Source organism: Mustelus asterias, chromosome 9 (genome assembly GCF_964213995.1).
Source record: "Mustelus asterias chromosome 9, sMusAst1.hap1.1, whole genome shotgun sequence".
Lineage (NCBI taxonomy): Eukaryota > Metazoa > Chordata > Chondrichthyes > Carcharhiniformes > Triakidae > Mustelus > Mustelus asterias.
Window position 1 is genome coordinate 38,172,702 of NC_135809.1, and position 10,428 is coordinate 38,183,129.

Genomic DNA, 10,428 nt, shown 5'->3' on the forward strand with positions numbered 1-10,428 from the left:
CAAACCTCTACCAAAGTAATTTTTCCTAATTTAACTTCTGAATTTTAGACTGTGCCACCTGACCTAGATTCTGACACCCCTCCCCCCCAAAACCAGCAGAAATAGTTTCTCTCTGTTTCCTTAGTATCTTGAAAACATCAATCAAATTACCGTTTTAAATTCCAGGCAATACAACCCTAATTTGTGCAACCTCTCCCCCTTGGTTTTCAGTTTCATTCTGGTAAGTTTATGCTACATTCCCTCCAAGTCAAATATATCATTTCTAAGACGTGATGGTCAGAACTTGTCACAGTACACTGAACTGTGATGCAGCGAGAGCTTTGGAGAGCTGACGTATCCTATTTTCTAGGACATTCTTTTTGTCCCTCTGATTTCCTTTTCAATTCTCCTCTGCACTTTTTGCCCTTAGCTTGATTCTCTATTGTTTTATGAACCTGATGCTGACCGTAAGTCTCTTTTCTGTTACATTTTAATCACAATTTGTTTAGCCAAAACTTTGGATGCCCTTCCTTTCTCCCTCATGGGAATGTGTCTTGCCTATACCACTTTCTTGAATGCATTCCATTGCTCATTTACTGTTTTACCATCCAATATTTGATTTCAGTCACCTGAGCCAACTTGCTGAAATTAGTCCTTTTTGAGTTGAGTATCGACCTGATTCAAAAGCAAAATACTGCGAAGGGTGATAATTGGAAATAACAACAGAAAATGCTCAGCAGGACCGGCAGCATCTGTGGGGGGAGGAACCGGTTTAACAGGCAGCGCTTTACCAACATTGTCGACGTCCAGACATAAGCCAGCAATGCATGTCAGTGACATGTACAGGCAGCCAGTGAGATCTTCCTCCTGTCTTTGTGGTTGATAACTAAGTAGCTGCTGTTGGCACAATTAGGGAGATGATGGCTCAGCATCACCACCACATGGTGCCCACTGTGGAGGCATGCAGGGGCCCTGCAGCATTGAAAAGGTGCACCACAAATATTAAAGATAAATGTTCAAGTGAAGAGAAGGCCTACCCCCACCCCTCCCCCGGAAATCATGGTGACTGCCTCTTGAGGTCCTCTAACAATCCCCACCAGGCTGTCACTGGGAAGCCGCCTGCAGCGCCTCCACACAGTGGGAGGCCAACAGCCTGGTAAATGGGCTCTCAAAAGGGCATTTACATATTTAAGTTGGTTTCCCACCTCCTTGTGGCGGAGAATGGGTCTGCCAGAGCACCCCGCGGTTTTTATCGGCTCCCCCACTTTGTTCCTGCTTCATGCCAGCCAGCAAAATTCTTCCCGACCTTTCCGGCCCAGGACCTTTCCTCGGCTGCTTCTGTACACGGTTCAGGAATTACCTCCCTTCCTTGCCCTCATACCCTGATCTTATTTTCTCCGTAACTTGTATTAGGATATTGTAAGTAACCAGCCATCACAATTCTAATATTTTTATCTTATCTGAAATTTGCTGCAGATTTGCTCCTCCACCTCTTTCCCACTACTTGATGTTCTACAGTGGAATCCCAACTCCTCTTCTTAACCAAATAGATTCTGTCATTAAACCCTCTAGCACATCACCTTTTTCTAAGATTTAACAGTATCTATTATTAATACTGTTTCCAACTTCTCATATTTTTCCCCATCCCTCCTGAATACAATGTAGCTAGAATGTGAAATTCCACTTCATGGTCTTAATGGCGCAGTGCCAGGGACTGGGTTAAATTCCGGCCTCTGGAGTTTGCACATTCTCCCCGTGTCTGAGTGGGTTTCTTCCGGGTGCTCCGGTTTCCTTCCACAGTCCAAAGATGTGCGGGTTAGGTGGATTGGGCATGCTAACTTGCCCCTTTAGTGTCTAAAGATGTGTAGGCTAGGTGGATTAGCCATGGTAAATGTGCAGGGTTACAGGGATAGGACAAAAGGAAGGGCCTAGGTGGGATGTTGTTTCAAAGAGTGAGTGTAGAATTGAGGGGCGGACTGGTATCTTTCTGCACTGTAGGCATTCTATGGCAATGGAGAGAAGCCTCCATTATTATCAGACATCACATCCCTATCTGACCAGTTCTGCATGCATGCAGCTCACCAACGCTCTCTCATTGTAATCCTGCCTTAGTTTGCTTTGCATTTGCCTCCTGATTCCTCCTTTTCCTATAGTACACTTTATTCTAATGTTGTTTGTCTCTCCCACTCTATACACCTTATTACTTTTTCATTGATGCTTAAATGATGCTGGTTTCCCTCTTCCCGCCCATGTAGTTTACAGCCTCTCCTACAGCACAAGATAACAGGGCATTAATCCTGGCCTTGATCAGATACAATCTGTCCATGTTATACAAGTAGTTCCTCCTGTCCCAGAATTGGCCCTACTGCCCCAGGAATCTGAATCCCTCCCTCTTGCACCATTTCACTAGCTCCTATACTCACCACTACATAGGATTGATTTTGCTTGTCCCCTAAAATGTTATCCTCAATCCTTTTCTAGTTACGTTCTGATCTGATTGAAGTCTTTAGAGCAAGATTTGAGTGAGATTTATCCTTATTTGATCAAAATAGTCAAATATGCTCTTGGGAGTAAAATGTTTTTAAAAAAACTCCACCCATCCCCTTCCGTTGCTTAGTTTAAATGTCAGGCCAGGTATCTCTTGTTACTGTTCTACAATATGCTGCTTGAAGATGGACAAGAGATTTTCACTTGCATTCCCTCCTTCTGAGGAAGCATGAATCAGTGCAGCAAGAGGCAGCTTGAAATTCCAGGAAAGAACAGTTTTCACTGCACCACCAGTAGTGGGAGTGTTTACTGAAGATCGAAGCAGCTGAGCCTCTGCATTTTCTCATGGTCAATCCTGTGAAAACATTTTCCTCAGAAATGGGCACATGCCGAAGTTTCTGTGCAGCAAAGACAAGGAACCTGCTGTGCAATGAAGCAATGGACTGCACTGCATTATTAAAATGCTTAACCAGACAACTGGTTAAAGGGAGCATTTAGCTTATTGCCAAAGCGATTCAATTAAAACCGATATTCATAGAAATAATTTATTGACATGTGGAATAAGAAGGAAATGCAAAGTAAACTGCATTTTATAATGCAGGAGAGTTTATAAACTGCATTTTATATAATGCAGACGAGTTAACAAACTTTGCATTTTCTTCTCATTCCACACGTCATGTGCTGTTTGGAGCCTCCTTCGATGCAATGATCTTGCATTAATTTTCATTGTGGGGTTCAAGATAGTGACATCATGATCAAAGCCACTTTGAAATAGTGCGATTGGTTGTATTGACTGACTGACAAGATTATTGGCTGCCTTGTGCTCCCACTGCTGCCATACATCATAAACCGCAAGAGTTGACTCTGTGTAATCAATAGAAAATGTATATTCGAATGGCAGTGTTGACTGATTGTGTGTGTGTGTGTGTATATTTCTTATCGAGTGTTATCTGCTCCTGCTTTACATCCCAATGAGTAACCTATCAATGTACTACTGAAACTCCTTTCTCTGAGTCCATGCAGACCCAAATATGCAACAGCTATAAGTTTGGCAGTTAAACATCCCCACAGCTGAGTCAATAGATCATGCAACAGCAACAATAGTTGTAAATTATGAACAATATAGTTTTTTCAGCTTGCAGTATATGTAAATATTTCATACTAACCTACTTGTAAATGCTCCAGATTCTTTTAATGCACCTTAATAAAAAAACACAATCTGTGCCTCAGACATGTAAAATAAATATAAGCAGACTGGTCTAATCTTTAATTGGTAAAAAAGGCCGCTGTACAGTGATGGAATGTCAATTAAAAAAATGACTTTACCTAAATTGTGGCAATGAGTCGGTATGTTCTGTAGCTATACTGTACTGTGCATGTTTTATATCACACAGCTATTCATTATTTTTATTTTCCAGTATAGGCTGGCTGTCTGCGGTGAGGATTTCACCTCTGTCACCTGGAATAATATTGTTATAAATTAGCAGAGAGAGAGACCCGTAAAACATTTGTGGTGCCATTAATATTTTTATTGCAACTGTTATGGTTCAGGTTAGAAACTCCAAAGGACTTTATGGAGATCGCCTGAACCATAAGTTTTGCAACTAGAATTTGGCTTGAATGAGCATGATACATTTCACTTCAGGTATGATTCAACAACCAACTAAAGAGCTGTTATCAAACAAAGTTTACTTAAGAATATAGTTAAAATGTATAGAAAGGAAATTAGCAATACCTTTTAACCATTGCAGACAAAAAAAGAAAGAAAACAACCACAATAATGTATTAACCCTTAATTGAATATTAAAGTTGTTCCAACAAACCAAAACCTTTCATAGACAAAACCCTTTTCACAGGCTTAACACAACATAGATTAAAATCTCACTTGACTGGAAATGAGTCTTTTTGAAGTCTGCACTTTCCTTCCGGAATGCAAAACACTACCTTGAGATAACAAGCAGAATTTCCAAATAGAACAGGGAGAGAGAGAGACTTCAGCTTCTTTCTTGCTTGATGCCCCTGCTAAAACTAAAAAACCTAAACTGCAGCCTCAGAACTTTCAAAACTGAAACCTTAAACTCAAAAAAACTGTCCAAAAACACATGACCTTTTCTCTTAACAATGCAGGATCGTAAAGCTAATCCCAGAGTAAACACAAACAACCCCATTTAAACCACTTAAGAAGAAATACAAGGGCAATTCCAGCCAAGTTGGTAACAATGACATCACTGAAGCTGTGAGCTAAGAAACCAATGAAACAGAGAGATGCAGAAATCATGATTTTTGAAAAAAATCTTTCTTAAAGGTACAATAATGTCACACAACAGTAAGGATTTCTGGTTATTTTTTCACTTAGAACTTTACCTTCATCAATCCCACCCCTCATGGAAATAGTTTCTCCAGCCAGGGCTAGCATATGACTGTAAAATCTCAAACATTTGTCACTGGGAATTCAACATGGCTTAATATTGGACAGGCACAAGTTTATTCACATGAACAGTGAGAGCCAGTAGTACAATTGTAGATTTTGGGGTTAATCTTACCGGCTCATCCCACCAATCGATCGGTGTGGCAAGCCGGTAAGGTTGCGAGAAAGGCCAAAAACCAGGATTGTGCCCGGCTTCTCGCCTCTCTCGATACTGCCGGCACTGTGAAACCAGTGTGATCAGCCACGGGCGTGAGATTGATTATATTTAAATCTCGCTGGTGGAGGTTGTTACCGGTGAGGATCACATATGGTCCTTCGCAGCAGGAACCTGTCGTGATGGCCTCGCCGGTGGGACCGAAGGCCATTGAGGTCCCCTGGGTGGTCTGGTGCAGTTGGGGGCAGTGCCCCTTTGGCAGTGCCAGCCTGGCACTGCCCACCGGACAGTGGCAGAGGGAGGGGCATAAGGGGAGGGGGCAGGGCTTAAGGGGAGGCAGGCTGCACACTCTGTGATGGGGGATCGCAGGAGCAGCAATCAACTGAGGGATGTGGGGAATGGGGACGGCGATCAGGCGGGAGGGGTGTCGTGATCAGGGGGGTGCCTGTGTGATGTCCGGGGAGTGGGGAGACTGAGATATCTCCCAGTGCATTAACTGTGAACTCTTGAAAACAGTGAGTGTACTGGGAGATCAGTGGTTGCGTGATGGCGCTCTCTAGCACTCAAGCAGCCTGCTTCCCAGCGTGGATAGACTCCATCCACTCCCTCTACTGATGTGAATCACATTTTGCCTCATTTTTCTCTCTAAGTGGCATAAGATCGTGTCAGAGAGTTCACCCATAAAATGGGTGCAATACTCTCCAGTTTTCACGCTCTTTTAGTACTAAGAATTTTTGCTCCAAGATCACCCCCTTTGTCTTTCCAGACTTTGTTTAAATCCAGAGAAACTGTGGTGAAGGATGGGTGATTATAGGTCCATCACTATAGTATTGCATTTTGTGTTCCATGCACTACAGGTAAGATTGCATTGATCCCAGTTGGTCTAGAGATAATACATCCCCAGATACCATCTATATTCCTGTGTGCGTAACAGAATAGGATTGCATGTCTCAAGTGACACCTTAACTTCTGTTTGTGTTGCCATTGCCACTATCTTCCATTGGCAGCCACAAGTGCATCATTCACATGCCTCTGCAAATACCAGGCTTCAGTTGTCAAATCAACCCATTGACGCTTCACCCTGGTTCCCCTCTTCCTGCCAATGTAGTTTATACCCTCTCCAACAGCACAAGTTCACCTTTCTGTGAGGGCATTAATCCTGGCCCTGATCAGATGCAACCTGTCCATGCTATGTATGTTCCTCCTGTCCCAGAATTGCCCCACTTCCCCAGGAGTCTGAATCCCTCCCTCTTGCACCATTTCACAGCAGCTCCTTTACTCATTGCATAGCATTGATTTTGCGTGTCCCTTAAAAATGTTATCAGCAATCCTTTTTTGGTTACGTTCTGATTGAAGTCTGTAGAGCAAGGTTTGTGAGATTTACCCGCACTTGACAGCAATATCTCAATATGCTATTATCATAGAATCATAGAAACCCTACAGTACAGAAAGAGGCCATTCAGCCCATCGAGTCTGCACCGACCACAATCCCACCCAGGCCCTACCCCCATATCCCTACAGATTTACCCACTAATCCCTCTAACCTACGCATCTCAGGACACTAAGGGCAATTTTTTTTCAGCATGGCCAATCAACCTAACCCGCACATCTTTGGACTGTGGGAGGAAACCGGAGCACCCGGAGGAAACCCACGCAGACACGAGGAGAATGTGCAAACTCCACACAGACAGTGACCCAAGCCGGGAATCGAACCCAGGTCCCTGGAGCTGTGAAGCAGCAGTGCTAACCACCGTGCTACCGTGCCGCCAATTTATTGGAGTAAATTTTTTTTTTAAACTCCACTTAGTCCTTTTCATTGCTTAGTTTAAATGTCAGCTATATCACTGTGACATCATAAACCTCCAGCAAAGTCAGATCTACTGGTCACTTAGCAACATTATTGTGGTGTTTTTCATTGCCAAGGAGACCTAACGTGATGAAAGACTAAATAAAGTGTAATCATGCTGCGGACAGGATGTGAAAGCTCACTGAAGAGAAACAGATTGAAAGAGAACCTTTACCACATGGTAATTTTTATACTCCATTACTGAATTTCTCATTAACTTACAAGAGGATAAGACATGAGCTTTACAGTCTACTTAGGCTCCAAGCGGACACCAAGCAGGGCTACTTAAAGTGAAATGCAAGCCATAACAGTGACAGATGTCTTACTGACTAAATAATGGACTGGGTATGACAGTGTACATATATACACTAGTGTAAACAATAGACATTGTATGATGGTGTATGTGCAAAAGACAGTTCTAAGCGATCCCATAACCAACAAATCAGATCAAAACTCTGCAGTCCTGCTGCATCTAGTCATGAACGGTGATGGACAATCAAACAGCTAATAGGAGAATGCAAAAGACAAGGCTGAAGCCTTTGCAACTGTCTTCAGCTGGAAGTGCTGAGTGGATGACCCCTCTCGGCCTTCTCCTGAGTTCCTCTGCATCACAGATACCAATTAGATTCACTTTATGTGATATCAAGAAATGGCTGGAGCAATGGATAAAGCAAAGGCTACGGGCCACAACTGAATGTAGCACTGATGGATTGTGTTCCAGAGTTAGCTGTGTCTTCAGCCAAGTTTTTCCCGTATAGCTCACTGACATCCACCCTACAAGGTAGAAAATTGACTAGGTATGCCTCGTCCACAAGAGATAGGACAAATCCATGCTGACTAATTACAGCCAAATCAGTTTATTCTCAATCATTATCAAAGTGATGACTGGGATTGTTGATATTGCTATCAAACAGGACTTAATCAGCAATAATCTGCTCATCAGTACTCAGTTTGCGTTCTGCCAGGACCGCTCAGCCCTCGACCTCATTGCCTCTTGGTCCAAACATGGACAAAAGAGCTAATCTCCAGAGGTGAGGTGATAGTGACTGTTTTTGACATTAAGGCAGCATTTGACCAAGTATTGCATCAAGGAGCTCTAGCAAAACTGAAGTAAATGGGAATCAGGGGAAGTCTCTCCACTGATGGAATTAGCCCTATCACCAAGAAAGCTAGGTATGGTTGTTGGTGGCCAATCATCTCAGCAGGATATCACTGCAGGATTTCCTCAGGGCAGAGTCCAAGACCCAACTACTTTCAGCTGCTTCATCAATGACCATCAGCCATCAAAAGGTCAAAAGTTCTTTGATGAGTGTTCATTTCTATTCAGGAGTCCTCAGATAATGAAGCAATCCATGCTCTCATGCAGCAAGACCTGAACAACATTCAGGCTTAGGTTGATCGGTGGCTAGTAACGTTCACACCACGCAAGTCTGGATAACGACCATCTCCAAAAAGAGTCTAAGTAACTCCCCTTGACAATTCACAGGATTATTTCTATCAATAGTCTAGGGAACACCTTGGCCAAAAACTTAACTGGACCAGGCGAATAAATATTGTGGCTACAAGAGCAGTTCAAAGGCTGGGAATTTTGTGGTGAGGAGCTAACCTCCTGACACAAAGTTTTTCAACTCCCTACAGGGCACAGGTCAGACTGTAGAGGAATATTCTCTGCTTTCCTGGACAGGTTCAGCTCCAATGACCCTCAATTGAGAGGCTCAACACGCTTCTGGAAAAAGTAGTTTACCTGATCGGCGCTACATCCATCACTTTAAGCGGTTACTTCTTCCACCACTGGCCCACTGTAGCAGCAGTGTGTACCATCTATATGATGCAATGTAGCAAATCAGCAAGGCTTCTTTGACAGACTCTCTCAAACCTACAAAAAAGGTCAAGGATAGCAGGCACATGGGAAGCCCATCCCTTCGAGTCCCACACCATCCTGATTTGGAAATACATCACCGTTCTTTCATCATCACTGGTCTTGGAGCTACCTAATATCACTGTGGGTATACCTACATCTTGTGGATTGCAACATTTTATAAAGGTGGTTCACTGTGATTTTCTCAAGGGCAATTAGGGATGGGCAATAAATGCTGCTCTTACCAGCAACACACACATCCCACAAATGAATTTAAAAAGCGCACTGTTATAAATAATTGCCTCATAAAACAGTGCCTAGTGTTTTGTCTGTTGACCTTTCTGGATCAGCTTACTGTTCCTCCTTGAATATCCTCACACTTTGCCAGTTTTTGAGTTGAGAGGAGGTGGATTATGTTGCAGTGAAGAGGATAGTAACAGACATCAGGAGGATGTGAACTGGGAGATGAATTGAGCAGATGCATGGTGGATGGAAATGCAGAAAACTGAAATAATTCATTTTGTCAGGAAGAATGAGGAGAGGCAATGGAAAGTAAATGACAACATTTGAGGTGGAGGAACAGAGAGGCTTGGGTTTTACATACAGAAAACATTGAAGGTGGCAGGTTGAGAAGGTTTGAGAAGAAGTTGAGAAAACATACAAGATCTCTGGCTTTATAAACCTTACAAAAGCAAGGGAGTTATGCTAAACCTTTATAAACCACTGGTTTGAGCCCAGCTGGAGTATTGTAAATAATTCTGGACATCACATTGAGGTAAGATGTTAAAGGCTTCAAGAGGGTGCAGCAGAGATTTATTACAATAATGCCAAGATTAAAGGGCTTCAGTTACATGGAAATACTGGAGAAACAAAAGTTATTCATCTTAAAACAGAGAAACTTAATGGAAGATTGTTAGAATTGTTCAAATAATGAAAGGCTTTTGTACAGTTCATAAAGGGAAACTAATTCCAGTGGCAGATGAGTCAAAAATCAGTGGACTGAGATTCATCTGCCCATGCTTGATGTGGAGTGGTACCCTTCAAGCTATATAATAGAGTTGTCTACGGTCCCTTGGTGACTATGGCTAATTATCTACCTCGTTGAGCCCTAATAAAGAAGCTGGAAGTGATTTGTGGACTTGGTCAAACCATTGCTCATGGTGTGAATTCCAGCTCAGAGAAAAAGAAAACATCACATTTGATACATTCATCCATGATGTGTGGGATGGTCTTATAAATGTTGGAGTGTTTGTCAAAGAGTTACAGCGTTCATTTTCAGAGACAATGTATTATTATCAACAGATCCGTTTGGGAATTAAGTGCTTTCTTTTTAGCATCCTGCTAAGAAGTAAAACTTTGTAAACAGTACTCTCAAGGCACGACTCAAGGAAGAATTTTGAAGTCTTGATTTAACTATCCGTATAAACAAAGTGACCACAACAGCAGAGCAGAGAGTGGCTGCCTTCTGACCCCTCAACACCTCATCACCGTCTACAAGATTCAAGTTAGGAGTGTAAATACTCACTGTTTGCATGCTGGTTTCAGCCACAACATTCAACAAGCTCAGCATCACTGACAACAGCAACTTTATATTGGTCAGTGTCCCTGTCACTGGGCGCAATGTCCACTGCTGCTACATTTGGTTCCAGTACATGCAATTTACAGGATGCACTAGC